The sequence below is a fragment of the Cydia splendana genome, chromosome 14 (genome assembly GCF_910591565.1).
Source record: "Cydia splendana chromosome 14, ilCydSple1.2, whole genome shotgun sequence".
Lineage (NCBI taxonomy): Eukaryota > Metazoa > Arthropoda > Insecta > Lepidoptera > Tortricidae > Cydia > Cydia splendana.
The window spans coordinates 15,943,769-15,966,984 of record NC_085973.1 but is presented as its reverse complement, the minus strand read 5'-3'; the positions used below and the strand labels follow the sequence as shown (position 1 = coordinate 15,966,984).

Below are 23,216 nucleotides of genomic sequence, written 5' to 3'. Positions count from 1 at the left end.
TAAATGTACACTTTGTCGGCGTATTATGCGATTAAGTCTTTATTTTTCGTAGTTCCAATACTGGCTTATCAAATGTTCTGAAACCAGTAAATGAACGGTGTGTTCATTTACTGGTGTCGTCTAGATTTAATTTTTTTTCTAAATTTATGTGTAAACGAATTTGTATTGAGCTTGTTTTTTGTGATCTTGCATAGAAAACGATTCTGATTCTTTCAGCCAGTATTGGAACAAACAAAATTTCTATAGTCCATTTACTGGATCTTTCATGCCTATGTATGAACAATACAACACTTGGGGTGTTCATTTATTAGATTTCTACTAATTCTATATATGAACAATGTAACCACGAACAATGCAATGACAAGTTTATTATTTTAAGCATTATTTGCTGATCCTAACCTTTTTTCATCAGAATATGCTCGTTGTTTCTTGTTTTAAAGATTCTCTTTTTCTTATTAATATGTAATAGGTTCTGGTGAATAACCATCATTTTATTACATTCTAATCTATTTGAAATCAATATGGAGGGGATAAATATATATTAACGCTTTCGCTATAGCTACTTAAATAGAGCTGGAAACGTTTTTTGTGTTAAAATGTTCTTTTAAAGCTGATTAAAAAGATCTAAATGATGTTCATTCACTGGGTTTTGCGGTGTTCATTCACTAGTTTTTATGTTCATTCATTAGGTTTTTGGGTAGTTTTTGATAAATTCTGCTATAACTCAAAAACTATGAAAGTAATAAAAAATCGCAGAAATTACTTTCTGATTTATTAAATGAGGATTCATTAAATAGCAGATAAATATTGAAATTATTGATGAATGCTGAGAAATGATTTTTCAAACTTGGATAATTCCTTAAGTGTTCATTCACTGGAGGTCTTACCCTACACATTATAAAATAAAAACAATAAGTATTCGAATTAACCGTGATTTTGATCGCTCTCAATGACAGTTTGCCTGATGTTTAATTTGTTGAGGCTAACTAATTAAGTAAAACTAGTAGATTAAAGTTGTAGCTTGAACCACTTTATTGATCTACCCAAGAGTACACATTTATTGTACTAATTGAGCACTAAGACTCAAAAGACCAAAAGCCTAGGTCTTATCATTTAGAAACGTTAAACGTAACGATAAAATGGTAAAGTACCTAAACATTCGAACTGTACTCTGGTGTACTCAGTATTTCATGGGATCATGGTTAGAATAATGTAATTCCATTGGTTCGTTGGAAGATGTTTATTGAAGTCAAATGACATACTTACCAATGGCAGGATAGGAAGCAGACATACAAGGTGTATACCTATGTTTCAGGTTTATAAAATATGTTGCAAGTAATTGAAATAAATCGAAGAAAAAGTGTATAAGTACAAATAATAATATTTATGTGATAGTCTGACAGTAATTATTGTGGAAATAATAATACAATACTTACTGGTCACAATTCAATTGAAAAATCAGCTTTAAATTAGTAAGGTGTTACGTTATTTTCATAACATAAATTGTAATTATGATTCTTCGCATAAGTAAGTTGCTAGAATAATATTACATTCGATATTATATTTGCTGTGTTACTTTTTGAGCAATAAAATGTTTGAAATACCTAAATATTTGGATTAATTGATGTCAAGATTATATTATTCAAGTATTATAATTAAAGAACGATAATTAGATATGTATGCAATGCAATTAATAATAATAATGGTCAAATAGGCAGGTAAATCTTAGTAGGTACCTAACAAATTAATAATATATAAATCTATTTATATAGATTATTGTTCGCTTAACCTATTCACAAGTAAAATCATACTTGACGTGGTACCTCTACAACGAATGTAACATTCCTACTTTATTTGACCTTGGATTATCTACAAGTATTTTAAATTGCATTATATATATTAACATCATACAAGACAAGTAAAACTGAGTCAATCAGTTATTGGGGGCTGTCCATAAATTACGTCATCGATTTTTGACGATTTTGGACCCCCCCCCCCCCTATAATCATCCAAAAATCATGCTTCAAATGACCCCATTTCCTTCTACTTCATGCTACCGTCATCCGATGTCCAGACCCCCCCCCCTAATTTGAAATGACGTAATTTATGAATAGCCCCTTGCCAATAAGTAACTAATGTCCAAGACGCTTGGCAAGCTTACAATGTTATTGTACCTAAATCATGAAATAGGTATTAATTAGTAAAATATTATATTGTATGCTAATGGAAATACCTGGAAATGTGTAAGCATCAAAAGGAAAATGTAGTAATTAAGGCGTTTAAAGTAAATCTTTGAGTATAAGCAATTGAATAAAAAACTCAAAACTGCAAATAGGAGAAGGAGAGGGACTGACACCTAAGAAGAAATTGTAAAAGTAAAATAATAGATTTAAAGGCTTGCTAGTGTTGGAAAATATTTATTATTTCACTGTTGTAAAATGAATACATCCACACCTCGCCGAATTTCTTACGCCGGTTCTTCTCGGGTCTGAGGTTAACCTTTCCGAACCGGTGGTAGTATACCTAGATTGGAAAAATAAATTAACCTAGCGAGTATAAGATAATACGATAAACTGAACTATTGTTGCATGATAAATATATAAAGTAAAATAAATAAATCGTTATAAAAAGGGAGAGATGTGACGATTACACAATAAACAGTACGACGCAACTACCCGCTAGCTTCATTCACTCCGTGGAGAAGTGTCATGGCGAGTGGGTGGCTGGCGGAGTGCACAAGTGATAACAGTTGTTTCATTTGATCACCCAGTACACAACGGAGCCTGGACGTCACATTTCCCTAGGGGGCAAAATTGTTATTTAACCCCTCTTAATATCAAGGAAACGATTCTACGCAGACGAACTTAGATAATGATAGCGGTCATGTATTGTGTTAATATAAACAATATCACAGCTACCAAACACAATAAGTAATGGCGTATCATCGCCCACACTGTTAAACTGTCCATCAGTGGACCTTATTACATAAGGCATAAGGTCTATGGACAGTTAGTTCCTCTTTGTACCTTGACATCCTTTGAAGATATCCTCTTACTTAAGTCCTTGAGCTCCGGAGCGAGTCACACTTTCTTTTGTTTCGTGTTCTTGGCAATCTCGACGTAAGAAATTAATCTTCGTTCTCGCACGCACCAGTTAAGTGTGACAGTGACAGAAATCTTTGATCTACGGCTGTAGGAGCAACTGTGACTATGTATGTTTGACACGAGAGTGTGTAAATACAAGATAGGTATTATGTGTTTTTTTAGCTTTTAAAGTTTTAACCCGGAGGTATTCAAACCAATTTTTGAAAAAGTCACTGTAAAAAGAATCTCTTAGTTGTAGGTATCATAAATTATTTATGATATCTACTTAAACAGCTATTTTTGTTATCAGCATTTAGGGTATAACAGTGGCTGTGGTTACTTAAACTTTGAAGTAAAACAAAAATTTCGACTACACAGTTTTCTGTGGATTCTGTAAGACTATCATAAAAATTTTATTGGCAACTTTTATTATCGTTAAGTATATAAAATAAAAGAAGTCGGTTAAATATATCTTTTGAAAAACCAGATTTTAAGTAAGTACCTAAGTCAATCAAAGAATTCAAGTCTAATTTTCACTTGAAGTTTCATACTTCTTAAAAAAATTAAAAACAATGCTTAACAATTTAGATTACCCTTGATAAATAGGTAACTCAATAAAAATATTTGTTTATTGGAATGCTACGCAATTATTTGACCTTTTATTAATGTAAATGTTTTGTTTTGTGAGTACCTACATTCAAAATATTTTTTCATCAATCTATGAAAATAATTTATTGACATTTTAGGCATATTTGTGGTACAATCTTTTACAATAGCAAAATCTTTTCTCCTTGTTTACATCGGTGACTTTCGATGCCTTTCATCGTCTATTATCAAAGAGTCTCCTTACCAGTAAAATAAAATAATTACTCTCTATTTACAGATGTAGTACATAATCTTTTACCATCATAATATGATGGTAAAAGACTCATATTATTTTCACGGAAACGCACGAACGGGTAATGCCCTTTCAGTCAGACTAAGTACAAGAAGTACTGAGCTTGCTGTAGGTAGTTCCATTTGAATCACACTTTAACACAAACACAATAACTTCCAATATTTTTACTAATAGCCACCAGTAACTGTACAGAAACTATTTATTTTTTCACCGCTGCCACCATATCATATTATGTTGTAAATCAAATACCGAGCTCAGATATGACAACTGGTTTAATAAAATAATAACGGGTAGATATTTTGTTACGGAACTGCCTACCTTTGCTAAATACGATGGCAAAGAATTACGTACTACATCCCTTAGCGCTGCAAAGGGCAATCAAAATCTTGTCAAGGTATAGTTTTGTAATAAACCTAAGTTGATAATCACGATTTGACATCAAATAGAGGCCCTATTTAGTTTCCACCATTTTATTTAGATCTGCATAATGGAGAGCTAGGAAACTCAAAGTGACAGATCAAGGGGCCGAAATTCAAATTTCGTGTCAGATTGGATTTCAGGTGACGCTTTAAATGGGTCGACAGAGTTGCCATTTGTAAGTGACACCTAGGATAGGTAATATTACTGAGTTTGTAGCAAAGTGGTCAAACGTGCGTAAAACTAGTCTGTTTTTTTTTAACTACGAGTATGTCCTCGTTTAGAAAGCTCATTTATTTCTTGCATAAAAAAAATATCGCGTAGTATTCTGTAGTTAAAAACTGACTGTAAATAGATGCAGTTTTCAGCCAGTAAAGGTGTTTTCTTTGACATCCCTGCCCTGAAAGAAAATATGTACCTAATAAAAGAACGAATAGTTTTTCCTTTTTGTATGTGACCGTAGTTTCAAATATTTTAATTGTTTTGGAATATATCTTCACCATTAATCTTTGTCATATTCTTTTATTTTTATTTGCTATCACGTCACTTAGGCTAAGCTAGGCAATGTTATTTTCTAGAAACCCAAGTAAATACAAGTAAATCAAACGTCATCAAAACGGACATCAATTAGGTTGCCGAGTTAAGCTGTCATCCATATCCGACATTGTACCTCGAGATCATTACGGTTAAGTCGTATACAGGTTGAGCCATCCAAATGGCTGATCGACAGAACTATGGTAGATACCGCTCGATATATATTCTGTATATAATAATTATATAAACGTATGAACACAGCTTCACGCATCCAAGCGTTCAATGTGTCCGTATCTGATGTTAGTTGACTTTGTACCAACCGCCTCCGTTAAAAGGTAAACCTATAAAGAGGCAAATTAGATATTTGCCTGTTTTACCTTAACCTTTACAAAAAATGAAGATGGTTTCAGTCTATTACACAATAGGGAAGATGCAATCATGGTACTTTTGTATATTTTGTATCTAAAAGGCTAAAAACTACTAAAAATATTAGGTAACAAAATAAATTCGCGATAAAACCAGTTGTAAATGTGATTTAATAGCAATATAAGGTAAACGTCCGTATGCATGACACTGACCTAATGTAGGACTTTTACGCAGTTTATTTTGAAAAATAAGAAAACGGTTTTTAATATAAACAAAAAACAGGACTTAATCGATCGTATGTGTTATCTATGAATTTTGTTCCGAAGCTGTCATTTAATACGCTAAATATTTTTCACTTTGTGACGTAGTTTTTGCTAGGAGGTGCATCGATTCAGTTGTGCGGCGGGTTTCTTAGTAAATCTGTTAAGACTTTGCATCTTAAAAGTGTTAATAAAAAACAGGAATTTATGAGTAATTAGTAAGTGCTTATTCATATTGTTACATAATAAACCAAAAGATTGCTATTGTATATTAAAAGTAGATTATTTTCCTTAAGTTAGTATTTTGAAGATATGTCATACACTGGAAAAACTTTTTAGCGTTTAGTAGTCATGCGTAATATAGTAGGCAATCATGTACGTCATTCACTCGCACAAATTACTATTTTATGAAATTTAATATTGACCATGTTGTAAGGAAGTAAGACATAAATTTAATATACTCTGTAAAAACCAATTATTTTTCGAACATGTGAGTAGTATCTGACATGAGTGTCATACACTGTTTTACTATGGAGGTGGAGAGAATGACAGTTACGTATTGAGGTGTCATTCATTGGGTCATAACTAGTGTCATACATTGGTTACAGCTATCATGTAAACTTGATGCACCTCCATGTCAAACACTGGGTCAACGACATTTTTTTTATAGTCATACAATGGGACATTCGAAATTTCGCCAGTTATCCACTGGTACAATATCAGATGTCGAGGAAAACTGAAATAATTAATAAATGTTATTACTATTATACAATGTATTGTTCCGCTGATATTATGGAAGGACTGGTTCATAAATATGCATACACCAATAGTCTGTATGGGTCATAGTTAAGTAGATTTCCGAGTAAATGTCTTAATTTCCTCCTAATAGTGTCATTCACAGGGACACTTACCTTAATACTTGTATTAATAAATTATGTATTTTTACAATAATTTTCGAATGAAGTCACGTGAAAATATTTGTGAAACGCAAATCAGCGCTTTTCTCAGGAGTGATGTCATCAATGAATAGGGTTGCCTGCTATAATCACCGCAATGCTAATTGGCGACTGACGTCATAATGCTATCTCCTTTACCCTTGTTAAGACCAATCAAGAGTGAAAGAAATGGCCTCATGACCTGAAATGCATTATGCCTGAATGGCATTATGACCTCAGTCGCCAGTTGGTATTGCGGCTACTATAGGCCCGTGCATGAACTATAGCTGCGTAGGAGCAGTCAGATTATTGGCGCGAGGCGTAAATGTGTCGTTTATGCTTCCGATGTAGTCCACAAGGGAGGTAAGGGGGAGAAGGAACATCTATCCACCCCAAATGTCAACCCCTCCTGCTCGCGTGTAATGACGGCGGTGGAAACCGTGGTACCTCCTGCTAGATAACCAACGGGGCTCTGACGACCGAGCTAATGGCGGAATAACCATTCATCACCTACCTACGGGTAGAGGAGGCTTCAGCGAGCCTTGGAGGCTAAATACTTCCTAAAATGTCTGGTGCAGAAGGCAACGGGAAACCACTGCACTATATTCCCTTGAAAGTTGAGATGGAAAGTCGGCATGAAGTAAGGACTCTGTCGTGCGATCCGGCTGACGCCCGGCGCCATCTTACCGGGCAAGGTGGTGTGAAATGTGCTACCGGCCATGTGCATGTGGCTCGCCAGGCTGCGCATGGAAACTCTGCTACTGGTGCCGTCAACACAACCGAATCCATCCGACACCCTCATCGCATTGGCACTTGGAATGTTCAAGGACTTGTTACCAACCCAAGCAAGCTCAAGATCATAGAGGATGAAATGAAACGAGTGAACATCAACATGCTAGGATTAAGCGAAACACATTGGCGTAACTCCGGCCACTACTTATCCGATTCCGGGAATAAAATTTACTTCTCGGGTCCGGAAAATGACAGCAGTAGGGGTGTAGCTTTCGTAGTGCCACCTCAACTTGATAAACATGTCACAGGATACAAGCCAGTCAATGATCGGATAATTAGCATCAGGATCAATACCACACCGTGCAAACTGAACGTGATCCAGGTTTACGCTCCTACGTGTCAATCCAGTGAGGAGGAAATAGAGAACTTCTATAACTCCTTATCACGAACCATCGACGAAATCCCGAACCGCGAGATAACTATGGTGATCGGCGACTTCAACGCCAAGATAGGCAAAGGTGAACATGGATCAGATCTTCGTCGACAGATCGGAAAGTATGGGATCGGAGAGAGAAACGAGAGAGGTGAAAGGCTCATTCAATTCTGTACGGAAGAAGACTTTACAGCGATGAACACCTGTTTCAAGCATCATATAAGACGACTGTATACTTGGGTTTCTCCTGGAGGCAGATTTAAGAACCAGATTGACTATATTTTAATGCGCTCAAGGTGGAGGTCGTCTATAATGAACGTAGTCACGTATCCAGGTGCAGACTGTGGCAGCGACCATCAATTACTAGTTGCAACGATTCGGTTACGACTAAAAAGGATCATGAAGTCAAAATCGGCTCCAAAGCTACAAAAAGTGGATACAGTGGCATACGCGAATGAAATGCAGTACCAGATGGCGAGGATACCAGCAGACGACATCCCGGAGAGTAATGCCTTGTGGAACACACTGAGAGACACAATTGTACAAACAGCGAGGAAGTTTGCCCAGACAGAACCAACTCTGAAAAGCCATATCTCAGATGAAACAGCCAAAGTCATAAAAGAACGCCGGGAATTGAAGCAGGGAGGACTATCTAGCCCAGAACAGTTCCAACGGTATGCTCAACTAAGCTGTGAAGTCCAACGGAAATGCAGGCAAGACTACAACGCTTACATCAATAACATCTGTGTGGACCTTGAACAGCACTCGTCAAGAAACGAAACTAAAGACCTGTATCAGAAGCTAAAAGTACTGACCAGATCCAGACCGGTACAGCAATATGGAGTCAACGATGAAAATGGTCAACTTCTTACGGAACTGGATCAAGTACTGGACCGCTGGAAGAAGTACTGCGCGTCACTTTACGACTGTACTGACGCCTCAGTTTCGACGAGTTTGTGGACCGCGGATGAACCTGACATACTCCCTTCGGAAGTTGAGCAAGCCCTCAAGAGTTTAAAGACTGGGAAATCGCCTGGAAAGGATGGAGTTCCAAGCGAACTTCTGAAAAATCTGGGTAACGCGGGCTTAGCCATAATGACCAAACTCTGTAACCTCGTATGGATGTCAGGTAGATGGCCAGTGGAGTGGAGGGAGTCGGTTTTCATCCCGCTTCATAAGAAAGGATCGACAAAGGAGTGTGGCAACTACCGGACCATTGCACTGATCCCACATGCAAGCAAAGTTCTCCTTCACATAATTAACCAGCGCCTGAAACACTTTCTTGATAGACAGGTTCCTGAAGAGCAAGCGGGATTCGTGAAGGGGAAGGGCACCCGCGAGCAAATGCTTAACATAAGACAGATTATTGAAAAAAGTCGAGAGTTCAACAATCCAGTTGTTCTCTGTTTCATTGACTACACAAAGGCATTTGACTGCGTTCAGTGGGGGGAACTATGGTCTGTACTGACAGAGATGGGAGCACCGGAGCATCTCATAGGATTAATTCGTAACTTGTATACTGACAACAGAAGCTACATTAGAATTGGATCAGAATGTTCCAAAATGTTCCAGACCAAAAAAGGAGTCCGACAGGGATGCATACTATCACCAATGTTGTTTAACATTTATGGCGAGTATATTGTCCGTAAATCTCTTGAAGGATGGCACAAAGGGTTTGCTGTTGGTGGGAAGAGAATTAATAACCTGAGATATGCTGATGACACTGTACTTTTGGCATCTTCAATATCTGACATGCAAGAACTTGTCAACAGACTGGAGGTCGAGAGCGGGAAGTTAGGTCTTGCAATCAACCGAAGCAAAACCAAGCTGATGATTGTGGATCGCGCCGGCCGCCTGTCTGCAGCTCCTACAATCCAGGGTATAGACACTGTTGATGAGTTCGTATATCTGGGGTCAAAGATATGTAATGATGGCAGCTGTGTTCCGGAGATCAAAAGGCGCATAGGAATGGCTAAAGATGCCATGACGCGGCTTCAGAAAATATGGCGTAATCGGGGAATATCCAGAAACACTAAAATGAGACTTGTACGAGCCCTTGTATTTCCAATATTTATGTATGGAGCCGAAACGTGGACAATCAAAAGCAGAGAGAAACAACGGATCGATGCCTTTGAGATGTGGTGTTGGAGGCGTATGCTGAGAATACCATGGACAGCTAAGCGCACGAATCACTCCATACTGTTGGAACTCGACGTGAAAGTGCGATTGTCCACAATCTGTGAACAACGCTTCCTAAGTTACTTTGGCCATATAATGAGAAGGGGAGACGAAAGTTTGGAAAGGTTAATCGTTGTTGGTAATACTGATGGCAAAAGGTCACGGGGCCGTTCACCAGCACGATGGACTGACCAACTCAAAGGCGAGGAACCATCTCAGAAATTCTATGACGTGGTGAGGAAAGCGATGGACCGGAATCGATGGCGAGAGTGTGTTCGTGCCCGAACAAAACCCACCAACCACGATCATCAGTCATGATGGATGCGATCAAGAAGAAGTAGCCCACAAGATGGCAGAACCTACTATGCACAAGGAAACGTAACTAATGACGAGAACGGTAGAAGGTAGCACTTGCTTTGGCAATGTACATGTCCACATATGTTTCCGATTCAGGCCAAAAGATGGCAGATCCTCCAACGCGCACGGTCAGTATACACACCACACAGTACGGTATGGTAGGTCGGTGCACGGTGGTCGGTTCCAGTAAAAAGGTAAGTATGCGCCCTTATTGTATCGTAGGTATAAAGAAAAAGGTATACCTTTTGCCTTGAGCATGTTATGACATATTAGCTCAAGGCTGTTAAGCCGTCTATTAACGCCGTCCTTGGCACACAATGGTCAATCTTGACAAGCTCGAGTATCATTAGCCGCGTCATAGCCTTTGACAGACACTTAGCTGTTTTGATAGATCATCGAAAATGCCCCTTTTTGTCTCGTCTTACTTGTAAAAGTTGTGTTGGCAGAGAAGACAGACTAGTCACTTTTGTTACTGTAACATTCCATTTCTGACCGCAGCTGCACTACTAGTACGAACGCGTCGGTGTTATTGTCAATTTCCATAGTAAAAATAATGGTAGTGCTGCTGTCGGTGGAAATGGACTGTCACCTTTACTCGCATAGAATTGGTTCAGGCATCAGCCCGGTAAACAGAGGACGCTGGTTCGATTCCAGCTCTGGACACTAGAGGCCTCGGTAATTTTTTCCTTCGTCGTATCATTTATTTCTGCTTTAAATGTGTCTACTTGAAATAATAATACAAATTAAAATATTTTTGCAATTAAATTTGTTCTGAGAATGAGAATTGGATTTGAAAGAACCAATAGCACAACAGTGGCAGTAGATTTTTATTAACCTAATATAATTAGTCAATCAATGACAGAGGTTAGGTAGTCTTGATTATTTATTAGACTCTAAAAATGCCAATTGTTACACTTTGCAAGGAAACAAATCAAGCGATAGTTTGCTAAGAATCCTGTCCATCGTTTCTGACAATAATTTAAGTTTTATTCATCGAGGTCTTTTCAGAACGCTTTTAATTTTTTTTTTCCAAATCCAGAGGCCGTTCAAGTCTCACACAAGACAGTAATTTTTCCACTTTTAAATTTATTCTAAGCTTAAGACTAGTGAGCTTCTTAGGTCCTGTCAGCACTTACTATCAAGGGCCGTAGAACGGCCGCCGTACCATCAAGATGACAAGCGTTTTTCGAAAAACGCCAGTCGAAAAGTAAAAAAATACAGAGGGCCGATTTTTGAATTTCGATCGCTCGATTTCGTCACTCGAAAATCGGTGAAAAACGGCGTAATGCTAATTTTTGAAATACGAGCGATCGAAATTTGGATTCTAGTGGTATTGACCACTCGATTTCAATTCTATTAGTGGAATTTAAACGCCTAGTAGTGGAGATATCATTTAACGAAATACACGAAATCGAGTGGTCGAATTTCAAAAATCGGCCCCCAGATCGTAACAAAAATCACACTTCCAACGTATAGATTTTCAGAAGTATTATAGAAGGTTTGTGCCTATAAATATCCAACAAGAAAAATATTTATCTCACATTGAAAAAGTTTTTGACCCACATATTCAAGCGCTTTGCCAACCTGTACAAAAGTGAAGAGGCTCTTCCTACAAAATTCGAGTCAAGGCAGCCTTAAACGAAAATGATTTATTACTGCTGTTTACTTTGACACTTTTATTAGGACATTTTTAACAAACTACAGAATAGATATAAGAGATTGAACAATCGGAGACATTTAGTTTTAATTGCTTATAGCACTTTAATGGGGTTGGCCGGTGGAAGTTTTTAGCAGATGGCGCCATCATAGCTTGCCCTGTCAATCCCTAGAATTGTGTAAAATTTTTGTTTTTTTAATACCCTGGATGCCAGGTCTTTAAGCCAAATCTCGTAGAAAAAGGGGCAAGCTATGATGGCGCCATCTATGCAAACCTTTCACAGTTGCCAACCCCATTGTGAAGTTTAAATGATGTCATTTTGTTAACATTCCTGCGCTTTCGCTCGTTCTTGCTCATGCATATACTGGCGTGAGCTAGACGTACGGGTGAATGATAACAAACTGACTCATTTAGATCATGTAAGTCCGAATTGACGTCCGGAATTAATTGACCTAATTTATAAGGAAAAGGAAACATTTCCAAACAGTCATCATCTTTGCGGTTTTCAGTTTATCTATAATCTCGGTTACTGACCCCTTAAGAGCCCATCAACGTGCAATGCATAGCGCCACAGCTAAATAATCGTAATTATTTAAATTTAACGAAAGATATTGAAAAAAGGGGGTGCTACGTACTGTATTGTGTATTCAAGTACCTTTTGAATACATCAAACTAGTTTTTATGTTGCTGGATTCGTCAATCTATGCATCCAAAGTCCGTTTTTGTTTTGAGTTCCTAGATCGACGCCCTTTTTTCAATATATTTCGTTAAGTTTAAATAATCACGATTATTTAGGTGGCGGCGCTAGTGTGCATGTTGATGAGCTCTTAAATATACCTAATGTTGTCATTTTGCATACTTCAGCTTCACTAGGCAGGCACTATCGTAGGCACAAAGTTATAAATAATAAACTCTGACTATACTAACTTTGCACAAACTTGGCAGTAAGAACGTAGGTATATATCCCTATGAGCTCCATACTTGACGTAGCACTTGGCATGAAAACTTAACGTGGTCCAACTCTATATATCAACCTGTATACTTAAGCAGACCTGTCGATGATATTTGAATCAAATTATTTAGTTAAGGGAGGAGTGGAAGTGGGAGTTGGAAGGGGTAGACATCGGCGGACTTTCTCTGATCAGATCGGGGAAATCCTGAAGAAAGGCCCTGGTCTGACCTATCAAGAGCACCCTAAACCGGCGAGCGTGTATGAGGAATCTTATGAAAGTGAAGGAAGCGAAAGAGGTATGTCAGGATCGTAGCAAGTGGAAATCCGTGGTCTCTGCCTACCCCTCCGGAAAATAGTCGTAATTATATGTATGTATGTATGTATGTATTTAGTTATACACGATAACTCCCGCTCCAATACAGGTACACGTTCGAATTAAACTGAAAGATACCTACCTATAACTAGTCTAACTGAAGGTAACGGAACGGTAACGAAAAATACAATAGAGCTTCCTCTCACAATGGCGTGTGATCATTCAATTGAACGAAGTTCTGGAGCGATGCTATCGAGGTGAGCATTGCACGGTGCATTATATTCAATACATTTGGTTTTATTTTAGGGGTTAAAAGAAGATACACTGCCCGACTCGAACTTTAAGATACGTCAATTAATATATCTAGAAACGACGTGGATTAGATGTGTCAGTGACAAAAGTGACGTTTTTGTTTGAAGAAATGTCACATTTGACACTGACATATCTAATCCATATCGTTTCTAGATCTATTAATTGACGTATCTTAAAGTTCGAATCGGGCCGTGGTATTTGTATTTTAGTGCAAACAAGGCAAAGCAGAGTATCACTTGTCACTTTGAATTTACCGAATGAGGTACCATCGCACACTGTTAACTGTACATCGGTGGACCGTATGCCTTTTGTAATAAGGTCCACCGATGTACAGTTAGGAGTGTTGCTGTTTGTACCTCGTTTGTTATTTGAACAGTGGATAAAGGAAATCCTCATTATTGAAAATGCGTTCAATGCTTTTGTAGTGTTACTTGGAAATGGGATTTAGACACCCGGCCTTGTTTGTTTCATGGAAATGAATGTAATACTGATTAAACAGGATAAATACTGAAAATTGGAAATGTGGGTAAAATACGGAATCAGTTAATTAAATACTTCGAGGAACAAAATGTTACAAAATTGCTAATATGATGGACAGTCAAAATTATATGAACGACCCACGACCCACCCCGGCTTCGCCCGTTTATATACAAATTATAGGTACACGTAAGTGCTTTGGTGCTATACTGTTAACTTATGTGTAAAGTTTTTCATAAAAAAATAATAATAATAATAATAATACACAAAACCTTTCTCTGGTATCGCTCTATTGATAGGTGAAAACCGCATTAAAATCCGGTCAGTAGTTTTTGAGTTTATCGCGAACATACAAAACCATAAACAAAACACTGCCGTATTCGAACTTCAAGATATAGAGGACACGTACTAGATCCATTCTAGATACGTTATAGTTTAGATATCAACTAGTTGTCTTTTGCAGCGGAATTCGGGCAACCAATGTCACTTTTACGTTAGATAGAGTAAGATATCTATTAGATGTGAATTGGATCTCTAAGTCATATCCTGTGGAAATCGTTCAACAGTATCTCCAGAATCGCGCAAATGTCAAATTTGACAGGTTAGATCTTAAACATATCGTTATCGTATCTTGGTGATGTGTAAAAGATGTCTAATAGATGTCTATTTCAAAATCCGAATCGGGCCCACAGACAGACGCGGCGGGGGACTTTGTTTAATAAGGTGTAGTGATTGTGCACCTGTACCTAAAACCGATGTATTCCCATTTGTCCCCATCGGGCACAGATCGAAATCGGTTTTTTCATATATGTACTTAATTCATTACTTCATTACCACATAGAACCCTATAATATTGGGCAAGCGAAATGGGAATATACTAAAACCAGAAGTGGAATAGAATGAAGAAACGTTCTACTAATAAATTTAAACCGGCTTCAAGACTTGGTAGTAATAATATACCCTTTCCTAAATCTTTCATCCGAAAACTTATACTCTTCTCTTGTCCTTCGAATTTGAATTAAGACGAAAATGAAGGACCGGCGCGAAATCGCCTTTTCATACAAACGTAGTCCTCATTTTCATCTCTATATCTTAACATTATTGAAAACATTTTGACACAACTTTTTTCGATTTTTTAGGGTTCCGTACCTCAAAAGGAAAAAACGGAACTGTTATAGGATCACTCGTGCGTCTGTCTGCCTGTCCGACCATCCCCCCCCCCCCCCTTTATTTCTGAAACTACTGGGCCTGAAATTTTGAAAAAAATACACAAAATAGTACTTTACCTATAGATGACAGGAAAACCTATTAGAAATGTGCAGTCAAGCGTGAGTCGGACTTATTTACGGAACCCTTGAAACGCGAGTTCGACTCGCGCTTGACCGGTTTTTTTAATTATTGAGTTAGGAGCATTTAAAAATTTGTATGAAAACTGTTATACGCTCCTAATTTTTACAATAACCAAAAAACCAAAAAAAGTCAAACGTAGGGGCATAGCTATGGTTAATATACATCAAATAAAGTTAAAAAAAATGTCAATATCCAGAGATGAAAATGGGGACTACGTTTGTATGGACAAACGGCCGTCCCCTTTCCACTTAATCAAACCAATTTCTGTTCAAAAGAGGTACCAAGCCCAGTCAGAATACGAACACTTCGTTAACCGTACCATCAAAGTATGCAAAATAGATCGACGGCATTAACTATAGTCCCTTCCAAATAATTTAAGCTTAACATTAAATTCACTTTGTTCGCAGCACCTCCACGTTGGGCGCCACGGGTTTGGTACAGTTATGACTCGGAGACTGCGCGCATTCAGTACCCCGCGAACCTCCGTACAGAACGGCCGTGTTGTGTGAGTGACGTTCCAATCTGCGCTTTGCGCGGCAAATGTGATTTAAAAAAAAACGGTGAGTGCGGTGTTCCATTGTTTTTTTAATCGGTGTCCTGTGGATGTGCTGGCCATAATTTGTCGTAAGCTTTTGAATTCTCTCGAGTTTTCTGCCGTTTTTTGACAACAAAGCGACGTGAGGGCTTATTAACAATTTGTGATGATAACTTGGGCATTTCGTGATGAAAAAAATTGTATTTTTGAATGGAATGAAATGTATTTAAGCTTTGAGATATATAGCGGCTTAAATTTTAAACGGTTAATTCTAAACATAAATTTCATCTAAAACCTTAATGTATAAAATGACTTTTATCTAAATGTTATGAACAACAAAAAGCTTTAAGACGTCAAGATCTACACTTTAAAGGAAAATGTCTAAAAGAAAGTTTAAGAGACACTTTTATTACCTAACACCTTTTATTGATTTCAAAATAAACGTTATTATTTTATATTTCATAAAGATGAAAGGGGCTAGAATGGAAATAAAAAGCTCGTGAAAGCTGTCAGCATCACTAAGCATCACTTCGCCGTCTCCAATTACCGTGGTTATTTAGTACAAGGCTCTTTTTTACAGTTTGTTGTAACTCTATTAATTATTTAACTTAATTAGCATATTATTAAAATTCCGTTGCTGTTTTCATTTTATAAAATATTTAGCCTGTATAACACACGCAATATTTATATGTTAGTTCTAAAAGGTCTAAAACTTAAGTTTATTTGGAAAAATATTATTCTCGTGTTTTTACGCAAACTATTATTGTGCTTATATAAGTATTAAACAATTTTAACTTTTATATTTATAATAAATAAATCTAATACCTTTAAACGAGCAATTCTTGTTTATTTATATATATATGTACTATATCAATATTTCGGGGATCTCAGAAACGGCTCCAACGATTTCGATGACATTTGCTATATGGGGGTTTTCGGGGGCGATAAATAGATCTAGCTAGGTCTATTCTCTGGGAAAACGCGCGTTTATATGTTTTTCGAGCAAAGCTCGGTCTCTCAGATATTATACATTATATAGGTATTTAAAAAATATATAACACTGAATATGCTCTTTCCCTTCTTATGCGAAAATACGAGTACAAAGTATGCGTTTCAGTTATATAAGCAGTAATTAGTATATTTATTGACATACATTTACATTTTAATAACAAGCATAATATATCTTTATATCTCTTATCTTACTGACCTGGTAGATATAAAAATTGAAACTATGGGTTTACATTTTTCAATGGCACACTATGTAGTCAAAATACTTAATAATATTTAAAAATGTATGAGAAATTATGATTTACATTACTTTACCACTTGTACAATATTTTCTTTGCATTATTTTATTTCATAAAGCAATAAGAAGTAATATTTTTCAATTTTCGTCCTTATAATATTTTATTTTGCCGTTTATATAATCAGCAAAATGTATACTTATTCAATATGAAATCCCGTTTAATAATCTCAGTAACATCATTGAAAAACGCTTCTATAAAAATTCTCTTTCACGTTTTCTTGGAATAATTTCATTTTAAGAGGCGACTCTAGAAACGCTCTTCTTTTTCTCGTCTTTAGGGATAACTATTCTGCATTTCCCACGAGGTTTTTCTATTTTCCGAGAAAACTACCTTTTATCCTTAGTACCTATACTTCGTTTTGTAAGCGAGTAAATATCAAATGATATTTCGTACATACGTTCCGAAAAACTCATTGGTACGAGCCGGGGTTTGAACCCGCGACCTTCGGATTGAAAGTCGCACGCTCTTACCGCTAGGCCCCCAGCGCTCACCAAAATCTCAGCTCAGTCAAAATCTTACCATGACCAGAGGCTAATATGGTCACCTTTTTATAATTTGTCACCATGCCTGTTACGTTCTTCTAACAAGTATGAAAGTGCGAAGTGACGGATGACATGACAATTGATAAAAATACGACCATGATATCCGTGCAGTTAAATGAATGCTAGTAAAAGATTTAAGATTAAAGAACAACGAGCGCAAAGTATAAATAGCTGAAGTATAAATAGCTTACGTACTAACCACTATCGCGAAAACAATTACACAAATATATAAATAAATGACTGTTCATTTATTTTTACTAGCATTCATTTAACTGCACGGATATCATGGTCGCATTTTTATCAATTGTCATGTCACCCGTCACTTCGCACTTTCATACTTGTTAGAACGTGACAGGCATGGTGACAAATAATAAAAAGGCGACCATATTAGCCTCTGGTCATGGTAAGATTTTGACTGAGCTAAGATTTTGGTGAGCGTTGGTGGCCTAGCGGTAAGAGCGTGCGACTTTCAATCCGAAGGTCTCGGGTTCAAACCCCGGCTCGTATCAATGAGTTTTTCGGAACTCATGTACGAAACATGATTTGATATTTACCAGTCGCTTTTCGGTGAAGAAAAACATCGTGAGGAAACTGGACTAATCCCAATAAGGCCTAGTTTACCCTCTGGGTCTTCCAGGTATGGAAGTTGCTGTCGTAAAAACTAGAGCCTAAGCCAACTCTTGGGATTAGTTGCCAAGCGGACCCCAGGCTCCTATCAGCCATGTCAAAAATTCCGGGACAATGCGAGGAAGATGAAATAAGAATTGGAATCGTTAGTTCAAACTTTTCGTAGGTACACAATCTTAATTATTATAGAGCTATATAATAAAGCGTGTCATAGATTTTTACGCGTTTAGTTGTGCGAGAAATTATTGCTGGTGACTATACAGCCGCCATTAGAAATATGGGAGCGGCCGAGGTGGTCAAAAATATCTGAAAAGGTACTCTAGCACCTTGACAAAATAGAGGCATGTTTAAATTTTTGTAACTGTACAAATAAAATATGGAACCTGTAAAATTACTTCCATTGCGAAGCGCCTGAAATTATGATTTTGCTGTAGGTATTATTGAGTTTTCTCCGAACTCGTATTTCACAATCATTAGGTTTTCCGATAATTTGATATTTTCTCCCGGAACACTTTGCTTGTGTATAGAACGAGTTTCTTATAGCGTTTCTCGGATTTTCTATGTAATCTAATCGGTATCAGAAATTGCTATCAAAAGTAAAGTTTGCCATCAAAGCTTTTTGTCTCCAAAGTATAAAATGAGATGGTAAAAATCTACCCAATACCCACAATACCCTTACGGGGGACTAATATCAATAATCAATCACTAAAATACCCAATATTAATACGGTGCGTCAAAATGTAAAGATGTGTGCGCATGTTCGCGTCAGATTGCTCATCTATTTAGCAAAACTCGTGCAAGACGCGCTTAAAGCGCTCGATGTATAGCAAACTACGTAGCATATTCGCCAGATAGATTAGGACGTACCTACATATCCTGGTCTTGATAATCCGAAATCTATTTGGATTTCGTTGCTTTCATACGCTGGAGGATAAGCTCGTGCGTGCAGAAATAGTTACTTTAACACATTCAGTGCTAGCGCACGTAGCTAGCAGCGCCCGATAACACGATAAAACCCGTATGTAGCGAAAAGCGCCTACGGACATAAAACCCGCCGGGTCGCCGGCATTGAACGTGTTAAATGAAATGCAATTAATTTATCCCAGAAAATATTTCCATATGAGATTTTTAAACATTTAAAACTAATTACATAATAAAATATGATTAAATTGAATTAAGACGTACACAAACACAAAAAATAATAAACATTAACAAAAGTATTATTATTATTGAGAGCCTGTTGTGTCCCACTGCTGGGCAAAGGCCTCCCCCGTTTTTCCCATTCCTCCTGGTTTTGAGCAGTCTTCAGCCCTTCTTTTAAAAAGGAGTCTAGCTCGTCTCGCCATCGCCGACGTGGTCTGCCAAATCACCGTTTTGAGTAAAAATAAGCAACGGGTTGCACTCCGGGAGTGCCGGCAGAAGTGAAAACTCAATGACATTGTAACAGTTTTTCGATCAGGTCACGTGTTCGTCTTAAGAAGCGTCTTACGTCTTACGCTCTCGCAAGTTTAAATTTTTTTCCCCATCACAAAAAGTGCATAGCGCCGCTAAAGAAGTTTTCACTTCAAAAATGTATAACCCTTAAACCTATAAATTTAACAGATGACGATTGAAGACATATGACTTACGTGCCAATATCGCCGACGTATGTAAAACCGAGTGGCATCTGCCCTTGTGCTGGAATGCGCATTACTTCCCTTGGGAGCAGTTACTAATGGCCGGGCTGAGAGGTCGAGCCCAAAAATGTGCATAACATTTAAATGACGTGTGTTTAAGAGGATAGAGGTTGACCGCTTCTCTTTCTCTATATAAACTTACGACTCGAGTCGGGAAATGAATTAGAGACTCACTAGATATGAAATAGTAAAGATATGTGACGTTCCATGGCAAAAGGTACCTTATGGCGGTTCCGCGCCGCTCCAATATTATTGCGGCCATAAGGTACCTTTTTCCGTGGAACGTCACATATCGTTACTATTTCATATCTAGTGAATGTCTAATTCATTTCCCGAATCGCGCCGTAAGTTTAAAATAGGGACTATCCTATTTTAATCTCTGGATATTGACATTAACACATTCAAGGCCAAGAACTCGACTGTCGGGTACACTGTTCTTAGCGACTACGCGCTACATACGGCTAAACTGTGGCTACGCGCTACGAGCGCTACCCGTAGCACTTAGTGGCAATGAATGTGTTAAGGAAAATTTTTTTATACAGTCATTGTATATTAACCACAGCTAAGTATGCTTTTTAGGGTTCCGTACCCAAAGGGTAAAACGGGACCCTATTACTAAGACTTCGCTGTCCGTCCGTCCGTCCGTCCGTCCGTCCGTCCGTCCGTCTGTCACCAGGCTGTATCTCACGAACCGTGATAGCTAGACAGTTGAAATTTTCACAGATGATGTATTTCTGTTGCCGCTATAACAACAAATACTAAAAACAGAATAAAATAAAGATTTAAATGGGGCTCCCATACAACAAACGTGATTTTTGACCAAAGTTAAGCAACGTCGGGAGTGGTCAGTACTTGGATGGGTGACCGTTTTTTTTTTTGCTTTTTTTTTGTTTTTTTTTTTATATGGTACGGAACCCTTCGTGCGCGAGTCCGACTCGCACTTGCCCGATTTTTTTATTTGACTTTTATATTATTATAAAAGTTAGGAGCGAACAACAAAATCTATACCCTTTTTAAAAAGTTCCTAACTGTTATAAATTAAAAAAAATTGGAATATGTGGTGAGTAGTATACACCGAATTGCGTAAAAATATTTCCTCTAATATCCAGTGAGGAAAACGGGGACTACTTTTGTATGAAGAAATGGTCACGAGACTTTGTCCCTTTTCGTCTTAATTGGGTGACATACTTCGACGGCGAGTTCGACATTATTCTAATGATATGTCACAACCATCTTCTTGGTGATGTCTTGACATATTGCTAAGGGTCATGATCATGGGGGCATGAGGTCCGCTCGGCGACCTAATCGACTGACCTTCCAACGCAGAAGGGAAACTAGGCCTCATTGGGATTAGTCATTTTCCAATTCTAATGACAAGTCATATTGTCAAGTATGGTATGGGTAATTAAGTGTCAACATACTTATCAACAGCAAATAAAGTCCAGTTTTTGACGTTGATCCTTAACGAGCCTTTATGATCTGCACTCGTTATATTTTGGAGCTTAGATACACTTATGTTTTTCTATCTCAACATTAATTGAAAAATACATAAATATAAATATAAGTCTGGAACTTAAATTTGGACCATGGTTGTAAGTTGTGGACTAAATAAAGGTACCTACCTGATTTTACGTTACATGTTTTTATTCTGCCAATGTCAATAGGGTTGTTGACACATAAATCTAGTTAAATAATGACCAATTTAACATAATAAATTGGAAACTTAAAAAATATATGCAAATAATAAAAATATACAAGACCTCAAAGTGCAAAAAAAATTGATACCATTCATAAAAATTTACAAATAGCCTATTTATTATATTGAGCACCTTTTTTCAACAAACTACACTTCAAACTCAGACTAAACGACTTTAGAGTACCTATCTATCTGCCGTATTCTAACTTCAAGATATTCACAAGAGACGACACGTACTAGATCCATTCTAGATACGTTATAGTTTAGATATCAACTAGTTCTCTTTTGCAGCGCAATTCGAGCAACCAATGTCACTTTTACGTTAGATAGAGTAAGATATCTATTAGATGTGAATTGGATCTCTAAGTCATATCCTGTGGAAATCGTTCAAGATTATCTCCAGAATCGCGCAAATGTCAAATGAGACAGGTTAGATCTTATACATATCGTTATCGTATCTTGGTGATGTCTAAAAGATATCTAATAGATGACAGAAGAAATGACCGCAATTTAAATAAATTAAAGCTTCCTTTTTCTAAACTGAAATTGGTCACAGCTAGCCCACACTATATGTCCATAAAAATATATAATCACCTCCCAAATAACATAAAAAATGAGAATAAACTAAGCCTGTTCAGCAAGAAACTAAAATCATTCCTGCTAAATAAATGTTATTATAGTATAAGAGAATTTTTTGAAGATACATAATATCTCTTTGGTATAGTGATACTTGTAATTCTAAATCTATAATTAGTATGTGTAAGAATTATCAAAATGTAAAATAATTAAATAACTATTAGGAATATATGTAAATAATATGCACAATTTTAGATTATATTAGTATGTTGTCCTATGTGGAACCATGTTGCTGTGCCCTAACAGGGCGTCACATGAACTGCTTATATTTAAGAACACCTGTAGCATGTGATATGCAATAAACGATTTCAATTTCAATTTCAATTTCAATAGATGTCTATTTCAAAATCCGAATCGGGCGCTATGTTTCCACTATTTCCTGCACATGTATATTATCTTTGTAAACAACCCCCACGAGACAAACAATCACTTAAAGTGTTACCTTTCGTTCTAACGTCTCCTTTATTCGATCGGACAGTCTGCGGTCAAAAAGGTAAAATGAGATGGCAGCAGTAAAATGTACTTAGCTGATAAGGGAAACAGGACGGATGGGTTACATTTGGACTCGTAAAATTTTAACTGAATAAGATATTAAGATAAGATAGTTCTTTGCTGTACAGAGGTGTTATAAGTAGGTAATTACAATCATGTGTATTTCTTGGGTCACATGGTTGGTAGACAAAAGATGGATAAATCAAATTACTATGTTACCTTCACAAAACATAAATAGTAATAACAGCAACTAACTTAAAATAATATATCTTGTACACTACGATTTTTAACAAAAATTGTTTGTATTGCTTTGTGATTACGGTGCTAACAAAATTCAAACTATTTTAAACGTCCCAAGATCACAAATGCAGATACATTTCCTACACCTAAAAGCACAAAGCATCGACAATATGAAGTTTGGTACAAAAGCTATCATGGTCTTATGTTAGCA

At 37.1% G+C, this 23,216-nt stretch overlaps 1 protein-coding gene across 1 annotated transcript in view; it reads left to right on the top strand.

The window, feature by feature from the left end:
* The first annotated feature begins 15,548 nt into the window (after positions 1 to 15,548).
* LOC134796727 (connectin-like) overlaps positions 15,549 to 23,216 on the top strand; it is a 119,802-nt gene continuing 112,134 nt past the window's right edge. The window contains exon 1 of the mRNA XM_063768919.1: positions 15,549 to 15,814. The gene's annotated coding sequence lies outside the window, so the exon portion shown is untranslated. The remainder of the gene's footprint in view (positions 15,815 to 23,216) is intronic.